At 39.1% G+C, this 12,981-nt stretch overlaps 1 protein-coding gene across 5 annotated transcripts in view; it reads right to left on the bottom strand.

Annotated features, from left to right (window-relative positions):
- Nucleotides 1-12,981, bottom strand: part of UBE2F (ubiquitin conjugating enzyme E2 F (putative)) — a 396,663-nt gene that overhangs the window by 20,805 nt on the left and 362,877 nt on the right. The window lies entirely within an intron of this gene.

Here is a 12,981-nt window from a genome sequence, read left to right as displayed (position 1 = left end):
TGCAAGATCTGTGCACTGCTAACTGCCGCCATATTCATATACTGATTTTTCTGGACTAGTTGGGAGGAGTGCCATAGTTGTGATTAGAGCGCAACACTACATTATTATATATATATTTGCTTCTTAGAATGCAGGGAAGAGCAGACAAATTTCACAACTATCTGGAAGCGTCAGAGTTTTTTACTTCTTAGCTTCTGAAACCCAGTAGCAAACAGCGATTCAACTGCCCTTTCCCATTAATAGCAGACTGTGTGCATTTGAGGCTGTGTAACAGCCCCTGCACGCCTCAATTTAGAACCTGCGACTGTCTATATAACCTCAGCAGCCTAATTCAGTTATACAGGATCCATGCATGCAGCTTCAAATGCATAAACCAACAGCTCATTTCACACTATTCTGGCTTATCCAAAATGTTTTCTTTGGCTAAAGAGTTTGCAACAACTGTCAGGTTACTATTGCTGTCTCTAACTGTCCTGATTACCAATGCCAACAGAAATGAAAGCTAGGGTTAAGTTGCCACTAGAACAGGAATGGAGGGGACATCTAAATCAGGACATTAATGCAAAAAGTTTGGAGTTAAAGCGATATCCTTTAGTTATTAAACATGAGCTTTCAGGATCACCTAAATTCCTTTGTTAGGCTTGTATAAAGCCTGACCAAGGGTTATAGGTTATATCTAGGGCGAACTGGACTTGTTAAGAAGTGGAATTGATAACCACTTATCTAATGCTCCTCAAAATTTGCAAAAACAATCATGAATACATTTGTGTTGTACAGCAGATGGTAGCTTCTTTTCATTTACAAAATCAAAAAAACAGTTGTGTCCAAACTTTTACAAAAACGTATGTGCACTATGTTGTGGTTCTCTCCGACCCTAGAGTCTATTTCATACGTAAAGAGCTGGACATGTGACCCGATGGCCCCCAAGGATTTAGAGCATTGAAACAAGGTTTGGTCAAATGTAGATAAATGTTCTACCAACACAAATACATTTGAATCAGCCTACAAAGTTCTCCTTGGATAGTACTGGGTTACAGCCTAGATAACCATAGCAAATCCCAACTACTCTGACAGATGTTTCTTGGGTTGTGGCCAACGAGGTGACATATTACACATATGGCGGTCGTGCTTGAAATGACTCTCCTTTCGGGCTCCTCCACAATTTATTTCACCTTATTATCCCCAAGTAAGCTAAATGTGCCTTACACCACTATCCAATCCCAGGCCTTCATGCTCCCGAGCAATGACTGGTTAAGTTAATTTTTGTGGGTGCCAAATAATATCAAAGGCCTGGAAGAAGCCCTCTGCCTCCATACAGAAAGTTAAAGTGGTTGTAAACCCTAGGACAAAAACAAAAAATACCCTGCAAGACAAAGGCATAATGAGCTAGTATGCATAGCATACTAGCTCATTATGAATTACTTACCTGAGATCGTACACCTTGTCCACCGATCCGGCGGCCGACATCGCTCCCGGAGTTACTTCCGGGTATAGCAGGCTCCATGCGGGAGGCAGCGCTAATGGCACACTTACTGAAGCAACAGCATGTATGTGCCATTGCTTCAGTGCGCATGTGCCGACGACGTCAGCACATGACAATACAGGGGATATCTCCTAAAACGTTCAGGTTTAAGAGATATCCAGGGTAGCTACAGGTAAGCCTTATTATAGGCTTACCTGTAGCAAAAAAAGTGTGTTGTAAGGGTTTACAACCACTTTAACCACTTTCAGACCGGACCAATTTGCTGGTCAAAGACCAGACCACTTTTTGCGATTCGGCACTGCGTCGCTTTAACTGACAATTGCGCGGTCGTGCGACGTGGCTCCCAAACAAAATTAACGTCCTTTTTTTCCTACAAATAGAGCTTTCTTTTGGTGGTATTTGATCACCCCTGCGGTTTTTATTTTTTGCGCTATAAACAAAAATAGAGCGATAATTTTGAAAAAAACGCATTATTTTTTACTTTTTGTAATAATAAATATCCCCCAAAAATATATAAAAAAACATTTTTTTCCCCTCAGTTTAGGCCGATACGTATTCTTCTACATATTTTTGGTAAAAAAAATCGCAATAAGCGATTATTGATTGGTTTGCGCAAAAGTTATAGCGTTTACAAAATAGGGATAGTTTTATAGCATTTTTATTAATAATTTTTTATTATTTTTTTTTTTACTAGTAATGGCGGCGATCTGCGATTTTTATTGTGACTGCGACATTGTGGGGGACCCATCGGACATTTTTGACACATTTTTGGGACCATTGTCATTTATACAGTAATCACTTCTATATAAATGCAGTGATTCCTGTGTAAATGACACTGGCAGTGAAAGGGTTAACCAGTGGGTGGCAGTGTAGGGGTTAAGTGTTCCTAGGGGTGTGTTACTAACTGTGGGGGGGTTGGGCTTTCATTTAGTGTACACTGATCTCTGCTCCAATCACATGGAGCAGAGATCAGCGTCACTAGTTGCTAGGCAGAATGGAAAAATGTTGTTTATACAGCATTTCCTCCATTCGGCCGCTCCGTGAGACGATCGCGGGGATGCCCGCGGCGATCGAGTCCGCGGGTCCCGCGACCGGACTCACGGGGGTCCCGACCAGCGCGGGAGCGCGCCGCCGGCGGCGCGCTCCCGATGGCACGGCGGCAACGAATATTGGACGTACATGTACGCCAATATGCCTGCCCGTGCCATTCTGTCGACGTACATCGTTGTGCGCTGGTCGGGAAGTGGTTAAGGAACGAATGACCCTACAGCTGCTTTATGTCCAGCATCTTTAATGACTCACAGTCCAAATACACCCTCCTACCTTCCCTAGACGTAGCAAACCTAACATTCCTTTAGCTATCTATTCAGATTGAACTTGAGCTAGTTGGAGTTTGCCTCTCTACCCACCTTATTTTTTTATTTTCTTCCTACTCATTCTCTACCGGTTTATCTGGGCCCCAACTTTCCCCTCTTCTTCTTGAACCAAGTCGTTTCAGAGTAACTGTCTTTATTCGCAACTTGTTGCCTTTTTTCTAGCATATTAAAGTTTGCACTGTTTTGCTACATACACCACACTAACTCTCAATTTAACGTTTTCTGATGCCTAAGCCCCTGAGTGGGTATAACAGTAGTTATGACTGCGTCTCTTCTTGAAAATGTAAAAAAAAAAAAATCCTTTGAACAAAAAAAAAAAAAAATCACTCAATCTTACAGAAAAAGTGATATCCGAGTTATGCAGAAATTCAGTAGCAAACATCCTCAGTACAATACAAGTTTGATAAAAGATTAATGTGTAATCTGACCTTTTCTATATTCTGAAGTTATTCATTTTTAATATTCATTACTTCCTGGTCTGTACAGTTTGAGACTGGATTCTGACTGATTCTATATAAGTTGTACTTATGACACTTTGACAGTTACACACCCCCCACCGCCCAAAAAAATAGAACACTTTGCTAAAAGGTATGGCATAAATGGTTTATGTGTGCAATGGCAGAATGTAGCATGCTATAAGTCAGTGCACTCCGTACATTCCAAGCCTATGCAGATCTTGCTAACCTCAAAGATTTTCCAATGTTGAAAAATCTCAGCAGACAATTAGATCTGCTTAGATATCATAATCTTATGATCACAAATGTTCATTAGGAAAGAGTTTACTAATAGCAAAAGTTTTTTGGTGCCAGAAGTGTTAAATCCCTTAAGTTATTTTTGCTGCCTGTGACCTGCTTTCCTAGAGAAGCAACAGAAAATTAGAATTTTGTTTTTCCCCTGAAATCTTTACTGTGTAAAAAGAAGCAGAACACTGTTACAAAGCCTAGGCAGACAGCCTCCTTTTCCGATTCATCAACCTGTACATCTTCCTCCCCAATCCTTTAAAATAATTTGAACTGTATGTAGAAATCCCCCACCTGAAAGACACCTATGCCTTGACATTTTTGCCTTCCTTCAAAAAACAAAACAAAGGAAGGCAAAGAGAACTTTACTATAAAAATGGGATCCTGGTTGGTTCTCTGGGTTTGACCACTATAATATGCTCAAAGTGATAATGCTCCTGAAATTTCATGTCTATCCTGGATCGAAACCAGGCTAAAGTTAGTTTGGGTAGGGTGGGGGGTCAATTCTGTGACACACCTGTTTTTTTATTTAATGCATAGAATGCATGAAGGTATAACACCTTTAAGCTTTACAACCACTTTAAATGTACATTTTTAATTGCAAGCAAATTAAGCACTTGAATTTGACATGGTATCAGTCTCTTGCTGACTCTGTACAGCATAGCTGATACTTGGAGAGGTAGACGCAATACAAGGAGAGAATTGTTTGTGCTGCAATGCAGGAAGCATGTGGAGAGCTGAATGACAAAGATACGCTCATTGGTCTTCTCCTTTTCCTGTCCTCCCCTGCCTGACAAGTCTGTGTGTGGCAGATCTGGGTGAATTTCAGAACTGAATGGACAGAAATGGAAACCCTTTGGCAGATAAAGCAGCTCTGATAAATATATTCCTCTGTGCATTAAAAGATTTGCCCGGAGTTCAGTTTTAAGGTGGTGCAAGGAAGTGAAGGAAGCATGTTGATCAGAGCAGATAGCTGAGCTACAAGGATAAGCTCATTAGTCTTCTTTTCCTGTCCTTCCATCTGACAGGTTACAGCGTTAGTCTGGCTGAAAAAAGACACAAGTCCATCTAGTTCAACCAAAAAGTGTGTGTGGCAGAGCTGTGTAAATCTCCGGAATGAACGTACAGCAATGCAAACCCACTGTCAGATAAAACAGCTTCCATATATGTATTCCTCTCTGTATTTATTGGTTTGTCTGGAGTTTGAGCTGTTCTACAGCCTTAAGTTTTGCATTCTATGCATTAAGGTAAAAAAACAAAAAACAAAAAAAAACCTGTGCTGTAGGATCCCCCTCAGCCCCCTTTTACTTATCAGAGCCTGACCTCTGTCCAGTGCTGTGCATGAGAGCAGTGGCTCTCTCCCTCCTCACTGGGCAGATTGATAGCAGTGGGAGCCATTGGTTCTCACTGTTGTCAATCAAATCCAATAATGATGGAAAAGGGGGAAGGGCCCAGCCAAATTGTGTGTGTCAATAGTTGCAGACAAGATGGCTCGGGAGTGAGCCTACACCAGTGGCTCCATAGAAAGCAGCTTTCTATGGGAGCACTTGCCGAAGAGGAGGAGCCAGGAGCACAAGCAGGGGACGCCAAAACAGGAGGATCGGGGCTTGCATTGCACAGAGCAGGTAAGCAACGTTTATTATTTTAATAAAAAATGTAACGCTTTAGAAATTGAAGCTTCAATAAAGCTTTAGCTTTAAGGTGGTGCAGGAGGACCCTAACCCCACCTCATCATGTGAGTAAAGATCAGTCTTTTTATGAGTAACCCATGGCAGCAGTACTGTGATGAGCAGCTATAGAACCTGAATCCATTTGCACTATCACCTGGCACAAATTGAAAGATTACAGTACAACTTGTAAACTCCACAAAATTCAAAAGTAATTCATATTTTGTGTGTATGTTTTCGGTAAGCATGTGGTGCACATTAAATGACAAGCGTGGGAAATCTACAGCTCTAACCATCTTTCCCATATTATATGCTATGTTTCTCATATTTAAACTTTGCCCCAGCATGGAATTTGCATCGTTCGTTTACTAAATTTGAGACAAATTACACTGTATTTAGCAGGGCTTAGGTTACAGTCAAATACTATTTAGATAGCCTTTTACGTTATTTTCATGTCTTAAACATTAAAATTAAGATACTATATATAATAGATTATGCTACCATAATCAATTACATTTAGAGATATGCGAGAAGGAGAAAGTAAGGGCCATTAACCCTGTACCATTTTTATTCCTGCTCACAAGTGGGAACTGTCCAGAAGCACTCAATAGGCAGTAATTTGGCACTATAGAAGCCATTCTCCATTTTCGCACCAAGACTTCTCTTTGAGAAATTTGATGTTCTTGTTGAACAAAAGGAACAAAGAAGTGAAAGAGTCCCTCTCGGAAGTCCTACTGATAGGTTATTTACTGCTTCTTTTCATTACCATTGAAAGGGCAGTAAGCATGAGCTGATGTATGCACTTAAATGATGCTTTCAATCCTGAACTAGAGATTATTGCAGAGCCTAGTTAACATACTGTCGCTAAAAACTGCTACAGAGAACGATATACGAAAGAAAGAACAATCAGCAGACATTTCATACTACAGTATATTAAGCAATCAGATGATGCTAGCATTCTTTTTATCATCTTACATACGTATAAAGTTTTAGCAGGTTTTTGTAAAGATTGTATGTTCTAAACATTACTGTAAAAGTCAAGGGCTGATTGATGTAGTTTTCAGTGAATTTTTTTAAAGCACACGGTTTTTGAACCTCTACTTTTAACAAAATATTCTGTTAGTATCTTAACTAATGAGTCTGTAAGGGGAACATTTTTTATGCCAGTGAATGTTACATTCACCATTCATTCTCTGCAGGTGAATCATTGTATTCAAAACACGTGAATGAAGATACACCTGCAGTGAAAGTTTTGTGAATGTCACATTCACTGCTTTATAATTATTTTACTAAGCATTTTTCAGATAAGGGGGTGGCTGCTGAAAATGCATTGATGCCATGTTATCTGGTACCTTTAGATGCAAATAGTGTTCATGGAAAGCTTCTTTATTTGGGAGATATAACAATATGTTGTCCACAACATTTCACGCCATCTCTAAATGTCACCTAAAAGTCAGCTCTGATTTGTTACAAGCACTGTAATGCTGTCAATTAAGCAAGAATAGTTTACCACAAGGAAATAATTTCAATCCTTGGACCCAAACTTTGAATCTCAAGAAATAATGTCAGAAGACACTAAAGTGCCTGACATACTAAACACAAGACTGAAACAGCTATTTAGAAAATCTGGACAAGAATGAGATGGAGGCTTACATTTGGTGTCAAGTAACAGCAGTTGGGGAAAAAAAAAGACCCACTGAGCTAACTGGGCCTTTTAGCTACACAGTTCTGTTTGGGGTTTTTGAAACACTCAAACAGCCATTCTCATAAGATTTTCCTTCTTCACAATGTGATTAATAGGACAGGAGTAAAATAAGGGGCCCCATCAGTGGAAAGAAATCCTTTCTAATTGAATTGTTACACGGAGCTCAAGCCAGCTGCCTCCTGATTATTGAGAGCTCATTAAACCTCCTTTTGATAACTATTGGTACTTGTAAAATGTAAAGTTCATCTAAAGCAGGCCATACATTGATCACAAATAGGCCAGTTTAGCAAGAACTGCACAAATTTTGATCCATGCATGGACAGGCTGGTTGTACACAAGTCACTTTTTTGCACTCTAATCAGCCTGTTGGATTTTTAAAATGATCAGTGCCATCAATACTTAACATTGTATTCTGATGACAGGGAAAGCTCCCTGGTGCCAGAATACAATAGTATAGCAGGAAAGATACCCCCATCCATCTCAAATGTGTTGATGGGGGAATTGGCTCATTTTCTTTTGTTCATCCCGCTGCTAAAATGGAAAAAAAAATAGAATTGTGTATGGCCAACTTAAAAGTATAATTTTAGCTGATAAAAAAAAAACAAAAAAAAAAAAAACAAAGAAATTAGACTTAAGATTTAGGGATTTTAAAGATAAATAGTTGTTGAAAAAGTGTAAGTATGTGTTCACATTCATAATGGCAGAAATCAATGTCAAGAAATGTACCTTTTTCATAAAAAGAAAAAAAATAAGTGTTAAATAATGTTAATATATATTAAGTGCTGTTCTCATTAATGCCACCTGATTTTGAGAATATTTGGCATCAGGGGATTTCACCCTGCGTCTGCCCCCCAGACAAATCTCACAACATGGATGTGGAAAAAAACAAAACGACAGATAGGGATATTTTATCAGAAGCACGTACAAGATATACATTCCCATGAGGAGGAAGGTAACACATATAATTAGTTTTATTGGTGATATTGATGTATAGGCCACCTCTTCAGGATTAGGCCTCTTTCACACGGGATGATCCGCTCGCTCAGCGGGGATCGCTCCATTGTCCCCACTGAGCCGGCTGCGGACAGGGCGGTCTCTGCACACTGTGCGGGGACCGCCCTGTCAGCTCTCCGCTCTCCTCTATGGGAATCGGATGAGCACGGACCGCATGTCCGTGTTCATCCGATCCGCTCTGCAGACGGATAGAAAAATAGGATTTTCCTCCGTCTGCAGAATCGGACTGTTGCGGAGGCGGAGGAAATCGGGTGTCTGCGGATGTTCATCCGCAGACACCCGCTATCCCATAGGGATGAATGTATGCCCGTATTTCATCCGCAAACGGATGGATGAAATACGGACATATCATCCGCATGTGTGAAAGGGGCCTTAGTGTAAACCGTTGAAGATATTTTACACACACACTTTGCAAAAAGAATAGTTTTGACTTATTTTGCTACTTTACAGGCATTGTATATTTTACTTACTACAAGGGTTGTGGGTGTACATTGTAGATTTTATAATTTAAATAAAACAGAATTTTACAACATGGTCACATGACATCTGCTACATGGTCTATATCAACATGTCCACTAACAAGTAAATTCACTGCATCACCTAAATTTCCATTAGTATCTATAAAAAAATTAAAAAAAAAAATACAGTTGATTTTAACAGTTTTTTTTCTAAACTTTAAAACAGACCCTCTTGTCCCTTACAGACAAGGAAGTTGTCATCTTGGCCTCTGTTGATTTGCAGTTGCCATGGAGCTGCACATGGGATTAGTGACAGCACCAATGAATGCCTTGACAATTTGGGTGAAAGCGCAGAGCTGCTGTGACAGTATGACACGCTTGAATGCAACGGTTTTGGGAAACAGTTCAATTAATGGGTTTAGTTTAGGGCTGAAGCAACTAATCTATTAATCGACAACTAATCGATTATGAAATTAATCGATTACTATTTTCATAATCGATTAATCGACCAGTCACATAATGGGGTTAAAAAAAAAATAATTAGCCCTTTATAGTACAAAAAGAAAATCACTACTGTAAATATTACTTTCACTGTTCTACAGTAAAAAAAATGAACCCCTTACAGTAGTGATTATCTACTTTTTTTTCTACTATAAAGGGCTAATTTTAGTTTTTTTAACCCCATTATGTTACTAAACATCTTAGATTTGGTTCATATCTATGTGTTTTATAGTGCTTTTTGCAGAAATGCACTACAGTTTATTTACACGGTTTCCTATGGGACACGTTCACATCTGAAAGGGTCAGGGACTTTTAAAACGCAAAATAGTGCTTTATTAGTTCAATATATTTCAATGGAGAAGCTGCAGAAAAGCATGTAATGCGTTTTTGCAGCAATTTGTGTTTATTAATCTGCCCAAAAAAATGCAGATTGCAGTAAAATCAGGTGCGCAAAAATCAAAAATGCACAGCAAAAAGCACTACAGAAACAGATCAAAAGCAAACTGCATATGTGTGTACCGAGCCTTATGCTGGTCACATAGATCAATTTTCAGATGAGAATATTCAGACAAAAAATCTTTATACATTCGCTGAATGAAAGAAAACCACATACACTGTCTGAAAATTCCTTTTGACTAAGAAGTTTTCGATTTCCAAATTTTCCTGTAACTGTGGTTGAAAATGAACGTCAATTTGACCCACTTTTTTTTTTTTTAAAAAAAGGTTATTATCCGATTAATCGATTAATTCGAAACAATAATCGGCCAACTAATCGATTATGAAAATAATCGTTAGTTGCAGCCCTAGTTTAGTTTCGCTTTAAGAAAAATTTCATGGTGAATAAAAATCAGGGTACGGTTTAAAAATTGGAATCTGGTGAAATCTCTAGCTATAGCTCATTGACACTTATTTCAATTTTCCTAGCAGAATAATAGGAACCCCATTAAAAGTTACAGTTTAAAGTTGAACAAAAGGGAGTGAGATACCCACCTTGCCCGCAATGGTCTTATCCTTTGCCGGCACACTTCTTCTGTGTGCCGGTTTTCAGCCACCTTCATTGGCTAGTACCAGATGACGTCACTCCTGCGAATGCGCAGGTGGCCATCATTCCGGCACCCAGGGACTGGCCCGATGTTGTTTAGTTTACAGCAATAGAGAAGATAGTGAGCAGGCAGGTAGGGGCAGTTTGTTGCAGAAGAGACTGTGCGTGTTTCTTTATTTAAGAGATGGACTTTAGCTTTCCAAGCACTGTGAACAATTGATGGGCATGATGATGCTATTTGGAGATTTTACTTCTTTTTTTTTTTTTTTTTTTTCCTTAACCCTTTTGCTGCCAAAACTATTTATTTGTGCACATATGCTAAAATGAACATTTATTTGGTTTAAAAAAAAATTATTGAGGAAACTATGTAAATTCAGAACAAAGTATCACAAAGGATAATACAAAAATGAAAATTTTTAACATGAAAATACAATTATAAACCAAGAACGTTATATATTATCTAAAGGCAAAAACCTTGTAGAATAAACTACCGGTAGTTTCATTTTATTTTTTAGTTGAGGTCACACAGTTACACTCTAACAAATATGACACATTTTAGTGCACAAACACAAGCTAATGCCCTTTTGTTTTGTCAAAATTAAACAATGAGATTGCATTACGTAAGCAGATACCAAATGTGTCAAGCCTTAACATTGCTCTTTTGGGGGGTTTAAAGCTGAGCACTTCTAGATTCATTCTACACTGGGGAGACCACCTTCTTGTATACGTAGAAGTGAAAGCCACCAAAATCATTTCTACATGAAAATCAACAGTGGCTGTGAGTATGTTTACATGCCGACACTGCAGCTGCTGGTATAGTTTAGAGCTGCAGTAAAAAGGTTAAAGGCCATCTCCACCCTTAGTAACATATTACACCTGTATTTAAGGTATAACATGTAACATTTTGCTAAACACCCAAACTCTGGGGCACAGCTGCTTCAGGCTGGAAGCAAGTGGAGATCATTGAAGTAGCGGTGTCTAGTGATTTTCAGCTTCCAGGAGCATCGTTCATGTATAGTATATACAAAGTTACCATGCCTGGAATGAATCTTTAAAGGTATCCCGAAGACCAGATAAAAGCAATGCGTGTCAAACAACTGCCCCAGGCCCCCCCCCCCCCCCCATCCCCATCAAATGCATTTTAAATGCTTTTTTTCTGCATCTCAGTGCTGTTGATTTTTTGGTCACTTTTACGTGCACTCGCTCAGTCACTTGCAAGCACTAGCTTGCTGATAGTAACAATGGTGGAGCATGTCTGCACAATATGTACAATATGTACTGGCAAGGTTGGATGCCATCTCTACCAGGTGTATATAAGGTTACAAGATTATGTGGGAAAGAAATGAAGAGACCATTGCCACCCAATAACAGGAAGTTTCTGAAAAAAGACCTTTATCCCCAGGTATTATTTTAAAGCAGTATTAAACCCAAAACAAAAAAAATGTATTATATTACAGCTTACCAATAATTAGATGTGGTAATTGCATTAGTTTTCTTTGGCTTTCTTCCCCCGGTGACCTGGCAAGTAACTCTGGATGAATGAACACAGAGACACAGTCCGGGGGGGGGGGGGGCAGTGGTAAATGTATGCACTAACAAATTTTGATATAAAGGTTTTGCATGATCATTTTATTCACCCCTGCCAATGTTGAGTGGTTTGTCGTATCCATGTAAGCTGATGCATTCTGCTGGGGAGCTTGAGGAAAACAGATTTACTGGCCAGAACACAAGATAAAAACAGAAGAAAGAAGGCTTAAAAAAAAAAAAACGAATACAGCCATCACATCTGAGAATTAGTAAGTTGCAATATAATACAGGTTTGCTTTTGGGTTTAATACTGCTTTATTGAAAGCTGCATATTTAAAAAGAGAAAACAACTTTGGAAGTTACATACTAAAGTTTAAGAAGTTAAAACGTATAAGATTTTAGCAATCGGATTTGATAAAAAAAAAAAAAATTAAAAAAATTGACAACTGTAAACTTTTCCCCCCAACCCTGTACAAAAAAAAGTAAGCCAATTAAAGAAACACAATTATTGTTGCTACAAATGTTACAATTTGGCTTGGATTCATTTAGAATACAAATGAGAAATATGCAGGTGCTGAAGGTTGTCAGTGATCTCAATTATGAAAAGTGACATTAATTATTGATGACATAATAAAGAAAAACCTATAAATCATTCTACTGCAGCTTGCATTGGCTCCCAGTACTCAGTTTATTCATGCTATGACAGCTTGATCAAGGTAACTGCTATAAGTATGCATTGCAAATTCCAAGTTGATAAACAATAAAATGTCACCAGTTCTCCGTTGCAAACATATACACTCTCATTAGTGCAATGTCACATCACTCAAGGTGACATAGTGACTCCTCTCTGTTCAGTATGACCTCTCCCACTTCCATCATGTTCCAGTTTTGTGGAAAAGCACCAGTAGGAGTGGTTCATCAACACAGAGAATTGGAACCTGTGCTCCTAATGAACTCCAAGAAAAGGATTTTATGGCAATTACATTATCCTGTTTTCATTCTAGCTCATTGAGGGACAGAGGATTAAAGGGTTTGTAAACCTCTTTTTTAAATAACAAACATGTCATACTTACCTCGACTGTGCAGTTCGTTGTGCACGAGTGGCACCGATCTACCTCTTCTCTGGCGGTGCTGGTAGCTCTTCTCCCTGCATCGGGTGTCCACGTTGGAGAAGCGCTCTCCTTGGTGGACAACCCGCGTCATTGGATATGATCGACAGCAGCGTGAGGCAATGACTGCGCTGCCATCTATCCAATCAGGACACGAGACACCAGCTAGATCTGGTGTGCTCATTCCCAGGCCGGAGAAAGTAGGTTAGGTAAGTAAATCGGGTGGGCTGCAGCAGTACAGACGGTTTTGCACCTTAATGCATAGAATGCATTAAGGTGAAAAAAACATGAGGGTTTATAACCCCTTTCATTTGGAAACAGGAGTAACATCCAAAACAGTCCAACTGAGGGGTTATCAA

This window comes from Lithobates pipiens, unplaced genomic scaffold (assembly GCF_037356315.1).
Source record: "Lithobates pipiens isolate NorthernLeopardFrog02 unplaced genomic scaffold, aLitPip1_a1.2 Scaffold_22, whole genome shotgun sequence".
NCBI lineage: Eukaryota > Metazoa > Chordata > Amphibia > Anura > Ranidae > Lithobates > Lithobates pipiens.
This window is presented reverse-complemented; position numbering and strand designations above follow the sequence as displayed.